This window comes from Miscanthus floridulus, chromosome 10 (genome assembly GCF_019320115.1).
Source record: "Miscanthus floridulus cultivar M001 chromosome 10, ASM1932011v1, whole genome shotgun sequence".
In the NCBI taxonomy this organism is placed as follows: domain Eukaryota; kingdom Viridiplantae; phylum Streptophyta; class Magnoliopsida; order Poales; family Poaceae; genus Miscanthus; species Miscanthus floridulus.
In genome coordinates, this window is record NC_089589.1 from 77487375 (window position 1) to 77506915 (window position 19541).

Here is a 19541-nt window from a genome sequence, read left to right on the forward strand (position 1 = left end):
TTGTGTTTCTTGAAACCATGGTTCTCAATGACTTAGTTGGCTAGTCCTGTAGAACACAAGGTTAATATATTGGAGAGGCATATATGCAGCAACGATCATATCTTATTCAGTCATCTTGTTGCAATCATGAGTTATTTCTTAAATGTAGTACATAACCACTTGATGTCAAATATTTCACAAAAAGCAACCACTAAGAAGAAGTAGATGCAACAATTTCACATGCAGGCCAATGATTACAATGCACTATGTTCGCAAAAGAATACACAAAATTAGAAAATTCACCTTCAAATCACAGGGAGATTGTGCACCTATGATGCAGACATAGACTCTCTCCTCATTTTTTCTCAATATTTGACTTGCTTGGTCACAAAAAATCTTGCTTCCCAAAAAAGGCAGAGGCTTACCAGGTGGTGGTCGATGAAGGTGAAGTCAGGGGCGGCGACAACCAGGGATTGCGGTTGCAGGGGCTGGGACTGGGAGTGCCGGAGTGGGAGCGGAGCTTCAGGGGATGCTTCAGTCAGGAGGCCCCGTCGCGCCGCCGCTGTCGCTGTCGCCGTCGCCGCGCAGGTAGGGTTAGGGGAGATGCGATGCGAGTTCGGGGGAGCTACCAGCTATGGGGAAATTTGGAGGAGAATCCAAGAATGGCCGAATGGGGAAGACTAATGAGATGAGTGGGGAAGGATAAGGCACACGTGGGCTGGATTTTGCGCGCGTATGGAGGGATTTTGCCCGTGAAACGGAGGATTTGCATGCGCGGCTGGGCGCCGTGGCGCGAGGTGGCGGCGCGAGTGGCCAGGGATCATTTCGCTGAGCACTGTGGATACAGATAGTATCCGGTTCCACATCCGTATCCGGTGTGAATTCGGATATCCAAATCCAAATTTATAATTCCAATACAAATACATCCATTTAGACATCCATATTAAAACGAATACGAATACGAATATCCATATTTAGCTAAAATCGAATACGAATATCGGATAATTCAAATTTTCTGCCATCCGAATCCATCCTGACCGACATAAGGTACATGCGTTTATTGCTAGCAGTACTGAGTCACTGCTGACTAGTTTTTCATCTTGTGTGTTCCGACTTCCGAGAGACCGATGGAGTATATAAATCCCCCATTGCCCAACGTATCTCAGCAGCAGGCAGCACACACATACAGAAGCACTCTAGCTAAAAGTTTGCTGCGCAGAGCCATGGCTTCTCAGGATTCCAATGTAGTCCACCCTAGCGATGCCGAGCTACTGCAGGCACAAGCCGACCTATGGTGGGTCAGCCTCTCCTACCTGACGGCCATGTCACTGAGGTACGCCGTGGAGCTTGGCATCCCCACGGTGGGGCTGGCTCACCCACCGACCTGATCACCGCGCTGTCCCTCCCGTCCACCAAGCTGCCGTTCCTTCGCCGCCTGCTGTGGCTTTTGGCCATGGCGGGCGTGTTCACCGTCGACAAGACCGTGGTGGAGGAGAGCTACGCATCAACCCCGTGTCCTACCTCCTAGTGGATGGCATCCCTGACGAGGTGCACATTAACCACACCTCTCTGGTGCTCGCCTGTACCTCGACGCGCTACCTTGAAGCGGCGATGGGTTGGCCGAGTTGTTCAAAAAGGACGTGCACTACGCCAGATTTGCACATCACTGCCGGCATCATCACTGTCGGATTTGTGAGAACCGGTAGTGATGTATCTTCACTGCCGGTTATGAGCTTGAAAATGAAAAAATGATTGGGGCTAGGCTAAAACCGGCAGTGTTTTGGCGGCCACGCATCACTGCTGGTTTAAGCTAGGAGCCGACAGTGATTGTGCTCTATCACTGTCGGTTCTAGCCAAGAACCGACGGTGATAAGCCTACAACACAAAAAGGCTGCAGCTGTCCTCTCCTTCCTCCTCACTTCCATCCCGAGAACAGAGGCGCGCGTTTGGACCCTTCCCTCCATTGCTGCGGCTGCTCTTCACCATGAAGCTAGTGCTTGGATTTTAAAGAATGGCTTGATCTTTTTGCTTTAATGTTAGTACCAAATATCCACTCCTTTGATTTTGTTGCTTAATTAGCTTGGTTTTGATGGCTACATTGCTTGATTCTCATTCTAGTTCTTTCTTCATTCTAGACAGCACTTTTCCAATTGGACATTTGTGCAAGGCTTAAATTGTGGTGAATCCATCATCCAAAAGGTTGGTGTCTATGAACACATTTAAATTCCTAGCTAATTATTCCATGGTGGTCAAGATCATCATTGTTAGTATGTGATGCTATAATTAGTTCTTAGAAGTAGAGTAGAATAGTTGTTCTTCAATATTGTGCAATAATTGTTTTTACTACGATTTTCAATTTACAGGGCCGGGGCTACCAATTTCAATTTTTCAATAATTAGTGTACAATAATGTTTTCCAAAAATGGTACTTTCGAGCTACAATTGTTGTTCATGAAGCTTGATTTCTTATTAATTCTTTGTAATTACTGTCTTAGTTTTTTTTGTGCAGAGATGGATCGAGAGTGGATGCATCTGTCCTGAACGGACAAGCGGTACATGCATGGCGTAAGCCAGTTTATCACTGATGCCAAAGCCCATGCTGGGAATCAGAACCCTGTCTTCTACCTATGAAAAGATTGCAAGAATCATAGGAACTTTCGTCAAATTGAGTCTATATGATCGCACTTGATTACCAGGGGGTTCATGCCAAACTATACGATATGGACTATGCATGGCGAGGTTGGTGTGAATGTTCTATAGGAAAACGATGATGATGTGGACATGCCTGACGTAGCCATCCACGATGCTGACGAGGAACCCGGTGTCAACACAGAACCTATGGCCATAGTTAATAATGTGTTTAGGAACACGCTAGCTGACGACACCGAGGATAACGATGGCATTTCTCAGCTACTACGTAATGTAGAGACCAGATGTCTTAGTGAAAGATGGCTGAGAAAGCTAGAGAAAATGAGACAAGATGGCAAAACACCATTGTATAGGAATTGTCCAATGAGCAAACTAGAAGCCAACATCATGTTGTTAGAGTTCAAATCGACAAACAGATTGAGCGATAAAGGCTTCAATCAGTTGTTAGGTATAATAAGAAAAATGCTCCCAAAAAAAAATGAGTTGTCAGAAAAGACATACTTGGCCAAGCAAATGATCTGCCCCATCAGCCTTGAGGTTGAAAAAATCCACGCGTGTTCCAATGATTGCATATTGTACCGTGGAGAAAAATACAAAGACATGGACAAGTGCCCCAAGTGTGAAGCTCCACGGTACAAGGAAGGGCCATCAGATGAGGGTACCAAGACCAGAGGAGGTCTCGTAAAGGTCGTTTGGTATTTCCCTATAGCTCCTCGGGTGCATAGGCTATTTGCATATGCAAAGTCAGCCAAGCTGTTGCGCTGGCATGGCAAAGAGCATAAGAAAGATACAATGATGAGGCACCCCGCCAATGGGCATGACTGGAGGACTGTCAATACTATGTTCTATAAGGACATCGGTGGAGAGGTAAGACACCTTTGGTTTGGTTTGAGCACAGATGGGATGAATCCTTTCGACCAGGTTAGAAGCAATCATAGCACCTAGCCAGTGATGCTCTATATATACAACCTTCCACCTTGGGTCTGTATGAAGCGGTCGTACATCTAGATGCCACTATTGATCCAAGGGCCAAGACAGCCTAGGAATGACATCGATGTGTTTCTGGAACCAGTGATCAATGAACTAGTGGAGATGTTTGAAAAGGGTGTGCCGGATGTTTGGGACGAGTACAAAAAGGAACATGTCACGATCAAGGGAGTACTTATCGCTACAATCACCGACCTACCAGGTCGAGGTTCATTGTCTAGAGAGAAGACAAAAGGCTATACTGGATGTGTCGAGTGCTTGGACGACACCGATGCGGTAAATCTGCCAAATAACTCAAAGATAGTTTATATGGGACACCGTAGGTTCCTACCTAAGGATCACCCTTACCATAGGAACAGAAAAGATTTCAACGGTGCTATTGAGAAATGCTTAGCTCCAAAATATCGAGACGAGCCTGCGATACTTCGAGAACTCAACAAACTAGAGGTTGTCCTTGGGAAGGGGGACAATGCAGTAGCAGCGCCTGATGGGAACGTTTGGAAGAAAAAATTGGTTTTCTAGAAACTACCTTACTGGGCATTTTTTAGTGTACACCACTGTCTTGATCCCATGCACATCACTAAAAACGTGTGCGCTAACACTCTTAACACCTTGATGGACACCAGGGGGACATCGAAGGATTCACTAGCCACACTCCTAGACATGCAACACTTGGGAATCAGGAAGGAGCTGCATCCCGTGGAGCTAGAGAATGGCTAGTTCAAACTTCCAATTGCGTCATGGACATTGAAGAAGGAAGAAAAGGGTGCGCTTATTTCTTTCTTCAATGAACTCAAAGTCCCGACAGGCTACTGTGCGAACCCGAAGAGGCTAGTGAACATGAGAGAACTCAAGTTCAACTATGGCCCTATGAAGGCCCATGACTGTCATGTCATTATGACTCAGTTGCTCACTATTGCCCTACGTGGTATCCTCCCCCCAAAGGTCCGCGCCCCAATCATAAAGCTTTGCTCGTTCTTCAACGCGATCTCAAAAAAGGTCATTGATGTGTCCACTCTAGAGCAGCTGCAGCGGGACATAGCTGAAACTCTCGTTAGGCTTGAGATGCATTTCCCACCGACTTACTTTGATATCTCATTGCATCTGCTCATTCATCTTGTTGACCAAATTAGAGCCCTTGGCCCAATGTACCTGCATCAGATGTTTCCTTTCGAAAGATTGATGAAAGTTTTTAGGAGGTATGTTAGGTACAGATTCAGGCCAGAAGGGCACATGGTTGAAGGATGGTCAACGAAGGAGGCCATTGAGTTCTGCATATATTATCTGGACATCAAAAGGGTCGGAGTTCTAGAATCTCATCATGAGAGAAGACTATGTGGCAAAGGAACGATCGGGGAGAAATTTGTTACAGTAGACGACCCTGTTTCTTTCAGACAGGCACAATTCGCTGTTCTCCAGCAAGCCAAGGGTGTGATGCCATACATTAACGAGCATAGGCAATCGCTACAAACTCTGTATCCAAGCAGGTCACAGGCTTGGCTAGATAAAAAACATAAGGAGGAATTTGTCAGCTGGTTGCGATGTCGCTTGCTTGGAATAAAGTTGGGTAATCAACTGGATGCCTTAGCCAAGGGGCCTTTGAGTACATATCTTAAGTACCAAGGGTATGAGATCAATGGATTCACATTTTACACAAAAAAGCAAGATGGAAAGAGGACATACCAAAATTGTGGTGTTCATTTTGATGCTCACGACGAGAACGGCAATGTGCAGGCGACATACTATGGTTTAATAGAGGAGATATGGGAGCTAGCCTACGGTCCGTTGAATGCAGCTCTTTTTCGCTGCCAGTGGGTCCAGCTCGAGGAAATCAACACTAATAGTGAAGGGTTCACTACCGTTGATCTCACTAAGACCGCATACAGAGATGACCCCTTCGTCCTTGCAAGAAATGTTATGCAAGTCTTCTATGCAGGGGACAATAAGACAAAAAGAAGGCTAAAAGTAGTCCTAGAAGGGAAAAGGAAGATTGTCGATGTCAATGGAGTGACGGATGAAGAAGACTACAGGGGCTATCAGGAAATGCATCCATTCAGGGCGAACGTACCCCTACCTATCCTTCAAGAGGGTGACGAACCTGCTTACGTATGAATTAATCACAATGAGGCCCTCATTGTTGATGCACCTAAAGATAGTTAGATTATTGTTAACTATGTAATCATTATAAAGACGTTGTATCAGTAATTCACACTGAATATTTAATTTATATTTTGTGCGTATCTCTATAATTTAATTATTGACTATGTAATCAAATATTAAGATGATGTTCACAAACACTATTATTTGATAATTATAGACCATTAATTAATTATCATAGAATTAAATAATCAAGACACAAATTTTTGTGTTATTTTAGAATATAAACTAACTGTATTATTTCTATTAATAAATAAATAAAGAAAAGCAAACTAACCAAACTCCCTATCCTAGCTCAATGGTTAAGGCCACGCACTCTGTACTCTGAGACACTCGCTCGAATCCCAGGTGGACCAAACTTTTTTGATTTTGCATTTATTATTTAGTAGTGCATTACGATGGGATAAAAGAAAAAAACTAAAACCATTCTAACCGAACTCCCTATCCTAACTCAGCGGTTCAAACTTTTTATATTTTTTACAAAAGGCTGCGATGACAGGCCGTGCACTCTCGACCCCGTGACCCGCGCTTGAATCTCCGGCGGGCCAAACTTTTTATATTTTTTTACAAAAAGGCTGCGATGGCAGGCTCCAAACCGACAATGTTTTTTATATTTTTTTACTAAAAGGTGGTGGCAGGGCCCTTCACTATCGGTTTTGGTTTTAAAACCGACAGTGATAGCTTCTATCACTGTCGGTTTTTAAACTAAAACCAACAGTGATGTGTAGATGCTCCTCACATGCCAACATTGCTCCCTTGACCACAATAATTGGAACACTGCTCCCACCTACCCCGACAACTTTAGTTCAGAAAATAAAAATGTACCACGACTGCTAGCCCCTATAAAATGGCCCTCGGCCAGGAGCTAGCCTCTCCATGCATGTTGGTTTCAGCCAGGCCTTATCAACCATGATACAATGTTTTCCTCTCACAACAAACCACATATATCGTTATGCATAGTAGTCCACCAAAATGGTGCACACATGAGGTACTAGAAGAATGCTACTGAAGATAGAGCAACACCGAAGATTAGAGATGCCATAAGGTTCACAGAGCCATCCGCTGTGGTACGCTCTGGACTGTATGTCTAGAGAGACCTGGTGTGCTCTCGGCAATTTCTTGTCCCGGAGCAGCATTGATTCATCGGTGCGGTGCTGAGCTGAATCCGATGTGCTCTGGACTGTACCAAGAAAAAGGCCATGTACATCAGAGGCATGGATTCATCGATGCCACCTTATCATCTCTAACTGGTATAGCTCATAGACCACCTCATTGTTGTTGTTTGACCCTAGTTGGTGCTAGAAGAATGCTACTTAGGTGGTTAAATTATAATGTGTTGATACACATTGATGGTAACATTGACCAGTACGCAAATAGGTCTTTGTTATCGTATATGGAATTTTAGTGTAAGGTCTTTGTTATCGTATATGTAACTTATTTCTAATTTTTTGTAATTTTTTGATGTATTTCATTACTATCTAAATAAATATATCGTTCTTGTTAAAACTTTCCCACTGTAGTATATAAATAAATATATCCTTTACATATATGCACCTTCACTGTCGGTTCTATTTAGAAACCGGTAGTGATAGCCACCTTCACTGTCGGTTCTATTTAGAAACCGGCAGTGATAGCCACCTTCACTATCGGTTCTATTTAGAAACCGGCAGTGATAGCCACCTTCACTGTCAGTTCTATTTAAAAACCGGCAGTGATGTCCAGCCCCCCTATATAAAATAAACTGTCGGCCACATACATCGATCCCACCCACCCACGAACTCTCTCATTCTCATTTCTCACGTTTCACTCTCACTTCTCAAGACATCCACTCTCTCTCTACGTGATTTGGTCATGACTCCTGCATTTTTCAATGGTATTGATATGTTGTCTTCTCCAATATTGTATCTATATTCATTTGATCTATATTTATATTCATGTTTCTTTGTATTCTACATTTATATATATTCTTATTCCTTGCATTCGATCTATATTTAATTATGTTGCCACATTTTACTTGGAAGAATTTTTTGTGCATATATTTTATGTTCATATTTTTTTTTTTGCATTTTATCATTCAGGTGGTATGAACAATGGACCTCCCCCACCATAAGAACCAGGTTTCCACCCTGGCGATGAGCCATTCGCTCCTAATGCGGCCATTACACAATTCCCTGTTCCAGCTATTGTATGAAATATTTTCCAATATCTTTTGTTTTTTGATGCTAACAAATAAGTGTAATTAGTTTAATATCATTGTTGCATGCATATATGTCGCAGACTATATCCCCAATAGATTGGTTGCGAACAGCACTTAGCTGGTTCTTTATCTCGGACATCGTTGAGAACATGGCATCTAATGCAAGTGGTCGGCTATAGACGTGTGAACTCAGTTTTTTCATCCTTGTGAGAGGTTCAAATCATCGGAACCATATCCACAGGATGGGAATATAGAGCCCGGACGTGATAAGCGCCCAATTAAGTGTCGTGTGTATCTGTTTAGAGGCACTTCGACGTATTTGCTATGATGTGCCTGATTTCTCGCACTTCAAGGCACTTGCTTTGAATGTTGGTGATATCCCCGTCCCGCAAGCAAGCGAATGGTTTGCAAGCTACAACCATGCGGATGTGGTAAAATGGTCACTTATACCTGAGTCGTGGTTATTTGTTGTTTATTATTGTAATAACATTCTCTAATTTTTTTTCTCCGCATGCAGATTGCGCTACAGGACCTTACCTATGCTTCATGTGGCTTGTGGGTCGTTCTAGACCAAGCTACGGAGCAACTCGGGTATGATTGGGACTTCTGTAATGGAAACCTCGGCCAGCTCACTATAGAAGGACGCCAGTACTGCATAAGAATTACTAACAGGGGCAGTGGTCGTTCAGTAGGTTACATCTATGGCCGACCATTCTTTCGGTATTGTGAGGCACGAGAGAGTGCACTCATACGGGCATTGGACTTCATCGATACAAGCGGATACATAATCCGTGACATCAATTACCATATATGGCTACAGAGGCATGTTAGTGCGCGTGGCCTGATCGATCCCGGCAGTGATTCCGATAGTAATTAAGGTTTATTTAGCTAGTTTTTCAAGGTCATAGTTTAATTGGGTTCTAATTTTAATATGTATGGCTTTGTGTGTTTAATTATTGTCATGCATGTAATTCGTATAACATTTGTTGGACAATTAGAAATATACATTCCGGTGTCGTATTGGTCTCAAAATTATTCTCAGGCTTGCATGTGCCATGTGTGAAGGAAACACCAAGTTTGGGATTTTCCGGAGATGGTTTGCTACTTTTTGAGGTTTAATTGAATTTCCGCGCGACGAAACCGTTTAATTATAGGTTGAACTGAGTCTATCCACGAAAAGATCTAGAATGGTGCCAAACTTTTACACAGGATCTAATTTGCCCTAGGGATAAGAATTTTATGGAGGTGGATGAAAAAATCTATTGGATCCAAGATGAAATTCACCTTCTTTTGTCTCATTCAGCACACAGAAAAATATAATTAATAAAAAATGATTAGAAAAACCTAAGATCCTGTGTGGGATCTTAATTTAGGTCTACAAGCTTGTCAAAAAAATTTCAAGCCATTTCGATATAGGCGGAGTATACATGCTTCACAGAGGTACATGTGTCCTTTCATCAAACCATGACTATACACATAGGTTCTCAAGGTTTCTGTGGTTCATATGCATTCCGGTGTTGTATTGGTCTCAAAATTATTCTCAGGCTTCCACGTGCCATGTGTGAAGGAAACACCAAGTTTGGGATTTTTCGGAGATGGTTTGCTACTTTATGAGGTTTAATTGAATTTCCGCGCGACGAGACTGTTTAATTATAGGTTGAACTAAGTCTACCCACAAAAAGATCCGGAATGGTGCCAAACTTTTACACAGGATCTAATGTGCCCTAGGGATAAGAATTTTGTGGAGGTGGATGAAAAAATCTATTGGATCCAAGATGAAATTCACCCTCTTTTGTCTCATTCAGCATACAGAAAAATATAATTAATAAAAAAATAATTAGAAAAACCTAAGATCATGTGTGGGATCTTAATTTGGGTGTACAAGCTTGCCAAAAAAAATTCAAGCCATTTCGACATAGGAATACATATGCTTCTATTTATTCAGTATATAAAAGAATTTTTTTAATATATATAAACATCATTGTTGGTTTCAAAAAAACCGGCAGTGATGAGAAAAAACCGACAGTGATGCTTGTTATCACTATCGGTTTATTTTGAAAACCGGAAGTGATATATAAAAAATTAAAAACTAATTGTGCCAGCCCTCGGGTTTGAGCTCGGGTCTCGGGCTACAGAGTTCAGACACTTAACCACTGTGCTAGTATAGGATGTGCGCCAAGGTTTATTTATTTTATCCTTTTGACCTTTAGACCACTTAATAAATTATAAAATTAAACCAAAAAAATTGGCCCACCCGGGATTCAAACACGGGTATCGAGGGCTAAGTTGCGGGGTCTTAACTGTTCAGCCAGTAGGAGGTATTCGAAAGAAGTGAAAAAGATAAGTTACTTATTTTGTAACCCCTCCACGGAAATCACTGTCGGTTTAAAGAATGACCCGGCAGTGATGTTTAGAAGAGCAACAGTCCTGTTGGCCCCCTCGATCTCCGGTACGTAGCATATCATATACTACGGTCTTCGTGACAACGAGACAACGACCAAGATGCATCGCCACATACAATCCAAGGGACGATGTAAGCAAAACGAGGTCATACAATGCAACATCCAATATGTAAGCAAATAAAATGAGGTCATGCAATGCAAGTATCAACCCAAGGTGATGATGATCAAACAAAGGATTCGACGACATGGTTTTTTTCAGAACCAGTAAATTATTACATCAACCTAAGACATCGATTAATCACTAGTGCTAATAATTACTACCGGTGCTGCCGCACGCATCGTCTCCCTGCTATCGGTGCTCCTCTTCGCGCTTCTTTCATCGCTCAGCCCTACGCCGGCGCCGTTCCGCGTCCATCGCGAGATGCTGCTCGGTCTCCTCCTCCTAGCAGCGGCACTCCTCCTCCTCCTTGCGGCGGCGCTCCTCCTCCTCCTTGTGGTGGCGCTCCTCCTCCTTGGAGATCTCAACGACGCGCTTCAGGATGCAGTCATCGGTCTCCTTCTGTGTGATGGCGTGGACGTGCTGGTCCTCCTCCTTCCAAGCCATCTCCAACGAGTTGAACATGACCTCCTCCACCGGAAGAGGTTCCGGTTCCTCCTCCGATGCGGTCTCATGGTCCGGATCGTCCTCGAGGTTGACCTCGAGGTCCGATTCGGACGACGGCGTTAGTGGAGCTGGCATCGGGGGGCAACATGAGGACGACGGGTTCAGCATCACCCATGTTGTCTTCAAGTGGCGAGGCATTGTGGCGGCGGGTCGAGGTCCGGGGTGAGGTGTGCATGGGGAGGGTGCTTCGCTTTCTTGACGTGCGGTGGTGCAATGGCGGTCGACTGTGCATGGGGGCCTGGCTTATATATAGGCGTGTCGGTGGGTGGAACTGATCATGGTGCAATATATAACTCGCACCCCTCGGAAGACGGAGTGTGCCTGTGTTGGGAACCGGCACAAACAGCCGATGGACTCCTAGGTAAACGCGGTGTCTCTTTGTGGGGAACTGAAGGGCCGTGACCAGTCCAAGGACCGGGTAAAATAGTGGCTCTTCATGGGAACCGCACGACCAGCGTGGCCAGGGAGTTGAAGGGCCTACGCGCAAAGCAGGGATAGATAATCACTCAAAGGAATAAATTCCTTCAAACTTACCAAAATCAGGTGACAGCTCAATGGTTTGTGCGCTGCTCTAGAACTTGTAGGCTTCGGTTTGATTCAGGGATGCAACACATTTATTTTATCTTTTTAACCTTTAGACCGCTTAATAAATTATAAAATTAAACCAAAAAAATTGGGCCACCGGGAATCAAACACGGGTATCAGGGGCTAAGTTGTGGGGTCTTAACCGTTGAGCCAGTAGGAGGTATTCGAAAGAAGTGGAAAAGATAAGTTACTTATTCTGTAACCCCTACACATAAATCACTGCCGATTTAAAGAATGGCCCGGCAGTGATGTACCACCATCACTGTTGGTTCCTACTTACAACCGGCAGTGATGTACCACCATCACTGTTGGTTTCTAATTAGAACCGACAGTGATGAGGTCTGGTATAAAAAGGCCACCGTGGGTTGAAATTATCAAAATTTCAACCCCACGCCAACCGTTCCCCGCGCTCCTCTTCTTTGACGCCGACGCCCGTGCACCGCCCCACACCAGAGCACCCATCCACTACCCCCGCGCTGCCGTTCCTAGCCCCGCGCTCCTCTTCTTCGACGCCGAGGCCCGTGCACTGCCCCATGCCAGAGCAACTGTCCATTGCCCCCCGCGCCGCCGTTCCTAGCCCCGTGCTCCTCTTCTTCGACGCCGACGCCCGTGCACCGCCCCACACCAGAGCACTCCTCACGTCATCCATCGCCCGATGCCGGAGCACCGCCGAGGCCTTCAGGAGTGCACGCGGACAACTGCTTTCCCACCACCATGGTGAGTGCGTGGCTCACTGCCCGCTAAGTGTTAGATGAAATGCCCCATAGTTGTTGTCTTCCCAATAGCAGCTGATTCCTATTCGATTGAGTTACATGTTGTTACTCCTTGGTTTAGCTATCCTTATATGCATATGTTGTTACATAAACTAGTTAGTTTTTTCCTGAAGAGATTATGCTACCTACTGATTTAGAGAAAACCTAGTAATCATGGTCCTAAACTGTTTAAGAACCATTGGTGTTATTTGCATGTTGTCGCAATAAGTTATTCCCTCGAGCACAGCTAAGTGACCTTTTGCACTGTGTGCAGTCTAAGTACTTAAACATTGATCATCAACACCTCTTGACATAGTTAGATTGAATATGTGACAATGATATGAGCATATCTGTCTCAGATAGTGGTTGCATAATGTTATGATATCTCTGTACTTTGTAATTGTTGCAAGCAATGGAAACTAGTAGTCAAAGGTACACGTTAATGACTGTGGACATCTTATTTGTGATGGTAGGGAGTGTTCTATTTGTGTAAGAGTTAGATAAGAATTTATGCTCTTTCTTAAATAGATTTAGTTTGGAATGTCAAGGATAAAGAACATTAAATAGATTTAGTTTGGCCATATAACTTGAATAATAACTCTTGTTCAGTGAGTTACCATTACCACTTACCACATGCCTAATTTACTTAAATGTATAGGCAACCATAGCATGATATGTAGTGCATGTTGGTCACATGCCTGGGATTTATCGAACCTGGGAAGATTACTATGCTCAAGTCAATCGCTACCCTGGTAATTTGCACAAAAAATACAACACAGAAGCTGAAGCTTTGAGGGCCTACTATAGTCATCCGACCTACCTTACAAACCATGGGCAACCGGCCTACTATGGCCCAATGAATGCAAACCATGGCCATCCGCTGGCACTGGAGATCGAAGAGAAGCCACCCGCCGGAGATGTGAAGATTAGGAGAATTGCTCCTTGGTCTTGGAAAGATGTCATGCTTTTATTTATGGCTATGGTCATCGCTTTTCTTATTTGGAAGTTGATGTAGGCTTAGTTTCGTAGAACAGTAGGTGGACTTTGTTGTATGTGGTCAATCAAACAATGAATTTGTTCTTTGTGAACATATGCTATTATTTGACTTTGTTGTATGTGAACTTATTATTAGACTTTGCATTAAACATATTATATATATGAACATATGCTATTAGTAGTTATCCGTGGCCAAAACTAACCACGATCATGTCATAGCCATGACTCATCATCGCCTGTTACCCCATCGCCGAAGAACTAATCGGCAACAAGAAGCCGTTGATATCGCTGGGACGGGAGAGCCACATGATCCGACAAATGGTGACGGTGTCAATCAGGTCGATGAGAACGAGCAGCCATGGACCCCGTCCGACCTGCTCGATCTGGGTCAAAATGACCAAGATGGCCAGGTAACTTTGGTATTATGTCACTATGTAGCCACACACGCTAATCAATTGAGAGGGTCATAGCTTACTTGGTGTCTCTAGCAGGAGCCTCCAATGGCCAAGGAGCCAGAGGGTTCGGGTAGCTAGAAGGCTAGATCCAAGCGAGATATGTCAAAGATTCCTATTGGTAGGAATGCACACTGGCACATTACTGAGTTCGATGAATTCGGGGATCCACTCTCATCGCCTATAGCTTTAACCAAATAGAAGACTATCCTCGGGTTACTTGTTAGGGACTTTATCCCGATTAAGTATAGGAAGTGGATTGGGAAAGATGATGACCGGTGGAGGGTTCCCAAAAGCGAGAAGGATTACATATGGGATGTCAAGATCCCAGAGTATTTCACTTTCCCAACTGAGTATGACAGGGAGTTAGTCAAGAAAAAAGCAAAAGAAATCATGGGGACATGCTTCAAGAATTTCAAGGGGACATTGTACAAGAATTTTGTCCTCCAAAATAAAGAGTCAGATTTTGACGGTGGACAGCTTAGCAACCAGAAGGACTTCTGGCAGGCTTTCAAGGAATATAGGTTATCCGAGGAGTACTTAGAACTGAGTAGGAAGAATAAGGAGAATTCGTAGAAAGCGACGAATCCTCATCATCTCGGCTCTCGTGGCTACGCCAAAAAGATGCTAGAATTTGAAGCAGAACTTCAAAAGATAGATCGCCTTGCTGAGGAAGGCGTTCAGGTTGAGACCACCGATTGGGAGCCCAAATCGGTATTATATTGTATGGGGAGAAATATATGGCATGCTGAGGATGGGAGCTTTAGCTCCTCAAATCAACCCATGAGCAAACTCATCCAGAGGATCTCCCAGGTAACTGAGGAGGTGAGGCAAGGGACTCGCACTGCTAATAGGGAGAAAGACGTTATCACACAAGCACTCGGAACCAAGGAGCACCCTGGTCGCACTAGAGGAACCGGTGTTGTTCCTTGGAACTAGCATTCCCCCAAGAATCTAACACTTACTAGAGCCGCTGGAGGGGTAGAGCGGAACATGAGGCAGAGTATTTGAGGAGACTAAAAGAGATGGAAGACATAATGGAAGCACAGACTGAGGCGACCGTTGAAGCATGAGTCGAGCAAATTTTGTTGTCCAAGGGGTCAGTAGTACCACAAAACCCTACTCCTAGTGCCTTTAGCCCACAATTTAGGGATCGCAGCAGCTGCGGATCGACCCTGCTCGACGAAGAAGAGGCGAATGTGCCTCATCCGGTGGACGACATCACTAGACCCATCAATGTCAGGTTGTACATCCGTCAGGAATGGACAAAGGACAAGGTGGCGCTCGGCCAGGCCTGGCCTATGGGAGACGGGACAATTAATGGTCGCCCAATTCCACTGGGGTACGCTCATGTCACCATTGACAGAATACTTGATAAGAAGTATAACAAGATACCCATTGAGTACCCTGTAGCGGAAGACAGGCCGAAACTTGGTCAAAACAAGGGCTCTCAAGTCGCCTGACGCAAGCGCATCATTAAGCTTGACCATCAATTGTACTCTGATGATGAGGACGACTGTGAGTCTTCGCCCACCCACGATGATCACTCACCATCTCCCAACAGAGATCACTCTCCTCCTCATCCGGAGCCATCACCCCGAGGAGACAGAGGCCTCCTTCTATTCCTCCTCGTCCGACTCCATCTTCATTAGCCCTAAGAAAAGAGACTCCTCCTCCTCCTCCATCTTCATCAGCGTCGGGAAAATAGAATTCTCGTCGTCATCCTCCTCCTCCACCTCAGCCCAAAACAAGATCAAGGACATCCTCGCAGTCGCAGAAAAGGTCCTTGGATTCGGTCGCTAATGCTCTCAAAGTGGACCAACATAAAAGAAAAAGGCCATTCAGTGGCAGCATTACCACCTTGATGAAAGACAAATTTATAGCACAGATCTCGAAGGAAGATTGTGTTAGTTTCTTCAATCTATGTGCCTCACTGCCTCTGTTTTTGTTGAAGTCCGAATTCAAAAGGCAAACACAGAATAAATACGCTACAAGAGACGAAGAAATACACAGTAAAGATTTATGGAACATTATGAAGTTAGTCGAAGACAACCCTGATTTAACCATGGAAGAGGCCACGAACATCTATTATGATGTACAAGGGATGAGAACACCGGCAATGAAGTATGAAAGGGGCAATCTTTTGGTTCCCGATCATGAGTATAAAAATCTGACAACATATATGCGCCAGTTACATGAATATTGCATGGCTCAAGCAACAGAGACGGATGACTTTGGTTGAGGTTATTATCCGTTCATCACATGTTTTCCAATATCCTGAAGAAGAGAAGTTCGATGTCGAGTGGGAGTGCTTGTTCCAGCTATACCAGAAATGCTCTCTCGATGTTCAAATGTTGACGCTGTGGACTATGTAAGTACCCTACATGCACGATATTACAATTAACTACTCTCTCGAGACACAAATTGTTAACTTTTGAGCACTTCCCATGATTTTTATGTAGGTGTATAGCAAAATTTTGCATTCTAAAAAGCAAATGGGATTACATAGGCTTCTTGGACCCCATGCGAGTCAATGAGAGGACATGTCTAGGCCTCTATGGATGTGACGTGGAAGACCTGAAACAGAGATTGATTGCTGTTTTCAACGAATTCATGATGAAGAAGAAAACCCACATACTTCTAGCCTACAACTGCGAGTATGTGTTCTCAGCCTTTAATTTTATGCTTCTTTTTTCGTTAAGATTATTCGATAATTAGGATTCTATGATTGCAGCAACCATTTCGTCTTCATTTGTGTTAATCTTGCCAAAAATCTGCTCGAGGTGTGTGACTCGAAGAAAAAACCATTTCATCATCTGGATGCACTGGTGGCAGTGCTGAATTAGTAAGCGATCCTAATAACTATTATTTTCTAATCATACATACCGCTTTCTAATGTTTCTCCTTTTAATGTTGCTCAGTGTCCGAAGAAGACATATCGGTGGGACGTCGGTCCCATTCAAGGTTGTCGAAATAGAGGGGAAGTACCTATCATAGCCGGCGGGAAACAATGAATGCGGGTTTTATGTAATGTGGGCAATGCTTCCCTACATCGGTGGGAAATCGAAAGAAGTCGATAAGTTGGTGTGTATAATCTCCATTTCATTTATGTCTGTTAACAATTCAACAAAATGATTTACTATTCCTCTTTGGATATCATCTTTTTTGAACGACAGCGCAAGAAATTTAAGCACGAAAGACTGCTAGACATGGAGATCGTCGCACTATAATCGGAGCTAGCAAAATTCATCTTAGCCGAGGTATTGGAAAAAGATAGAGTATTTTCCATTGCACAATCCGTGAAGTACAAGGACCAGTATGGCCCAGAGCGGCTCGCCAGATTATTGTAGGAAGTCCGAGAAGCATGTGTGAAGTCTAAGAATATTTCTTTTTTATTTTGAGGGATCGAGATGTGGATAAGAACATTTGAATTGTAATCGTAACATTTGTAATGTTTAATATTGATGGACCTGTCATCTACGTAGCGTATATAAAGCGAAACACGATTTCACGAAAAAATATAAATTAAAATAAATTATAAAATAATAAATACGAACGGGCCATCACCGCCGGTTAGCAATAAACCGGCAGTGTTGTCGTAACCATCACTGTCGGTTAGAAGGAAACCGGCAGTGTTGGCTTGGTCAACACTGCCGGCTTGAACCATGAACCGACACTGATAGTTACGAGAACACTATCGGTTTGATCCATGAACCGACACTGATATTTACTACAACACTGCCGGTTTGATTCATGAACCGATAGTGTTGGCTTGCTCAACACTGCCGGCTTACCATGAACTGACACTGATAGTTACGAGAACACTGCCGGTTTGATCCATGAACCGATACTGATATTTACTACAACACTGTTGGTTTGATCCATGAACCGACAGTGTAGGTTTGCTCAACACTGCTGGCTTGAGCCAAGAACCGACACTCTTGAAGCAACCGTCACTGTCGGTTGGCACTACAAACTAGCAGTGTTGTTCAACTGGACACTGCCGGGTGGAGCCAGGAACCGACACTGTTTCCTATAGATCAGTGTCGGTTTTTAAGGATCGGCAGTGATGTCAACCCCCATCACTGCCGGTATGCCACTGTCGGTTCAAAATCCGGCTGTGAAGTGGGTTTTTGAACCGGCAGTTATGTCCAGATCTGGGGTAATGGTGGTGACGCCGCCATTCGAGGAGCTGCATGGGGCGGCTCTGTTCCAAGAGAGCCTGGAGAGCCTCTACGCCGATTTCGACAACATGGCAAATGAAGACTTGGACGCCCACGACAACTTTGGGATTGAGATCGCACTGCGGGAGTTCAGGGACTTGTTTGAGGTGATTCAGTCGATCACCTACTGCTGTGGTACCTCTGGTGATGACAAGTTTGCCAGGGCCATTGTCAAGGCCTTCCCACACATAAAATCCACTGTGCTGGCACCTCCAAAGATGATTGGCGCCACCAAACCGGATGATGGTGCGATGATAAACTATGTCGAAGGTGACATGTTCAATTTCATTCCACCTGCTCAAACTGTGGCGCTAAAGGTAATAATAACCTGCTTAGAATTAGATCACATTGACTTATTATATATATTGTGGCTTGGCTACTCAAAATACATGAATTAGTTAATTCAAATTAAAGATTACAATTACAACAAAAGATTGAACTTTAGTTTGAACCGCTACGATTTTCACACCTACTAAATGACAAATCGAAATATTGTCAATTTAATGTTTATGACTCTTGCAAGCTCAGATAAAGCTCTAGTAGCTTGTAGATTGAATGTATTTTCTCACTGCCGGATTCAGTTACAAACCATTGCATAACTGTGTGTCCAATCTATGCATGATATATATAGCTTGTGCTGCACCACTGGACTGATGAGGACTGCGTGAAGATCCTGGCTCAATGCCGGAAGGCAATTCCTTCACGAGAGGATGGCGGAAAAGTTATCATTGGTGATATTCTGATTGACCACTCTGGGCCTATGTTGGAAACTCACCTCTTAATGGACATTGGCATGATGACCATGACAAAAGGACGGCAACGGGATGAAAATGAATGGCGTGACATCTTCATGAAAGCAGGGTTCAGTGACATCCGTAAGACATCTTTAAGATTCTAAAGGAATTTGGAGCTCGTGTTGCCTTCGAAGTGTATCCGTAAGATTGCACCTGGAATTTTTATATACTGTGGGTTGTGGCTTGGCATGATGATGTCCTAAATAAAGAGGGTCTGCCTTAGAGTATTCATGGAGCACCATGGACCTAAGCAGATAATAATCTTGATTGCTTTTTTAAATTCTCGTGGAACTTTTAATTAGAAGAATATGGCAAATAATATCCACCATCTAGAGTTGGCGTTAGATTTTATGTACTTTGAACCTGCTTGTTATTTGAAATGTAATATCCAGTAACATAATAAATATCCGCCATCGATCTTGAGATGGCGTTGGATCACCATGGATTCTATGTACTATGTTGGATGCAATATATTATATGTGCTTCTCATAACAAAATAAAGACCACAATGAATATGCGCTAGTAGTCGCTTTCATGTTCATGCTGTAGAAATTCAAGCAAATTGCTATCTTTATTTGTCAGACAAATATATGGCGTCTCACTACTACACAAAACATTTATATGGATGCATACGATTTTTTTCTAGACACAGTTGTGTACTTCCTCTGTCATAAAATACAAAATATAAGGTATCCAAGTAATTTT

General features: G+C 43.7%; 1 pseudogene; it reads left to right on the forward strand.

The window, feature by feature from the left end:
* The first annotated feature begins 1202 nt into the window (after positions 1-1202).
* LOC136484918 (flavonoid O-methyltransferase-like protein Os11g0303600) lies at positions 1203-18981 on the forward strand (annotated as a pseudogene).
* The last annotated feature ends 560 nt before the right edge of the window (positions 18982-19541 follow it).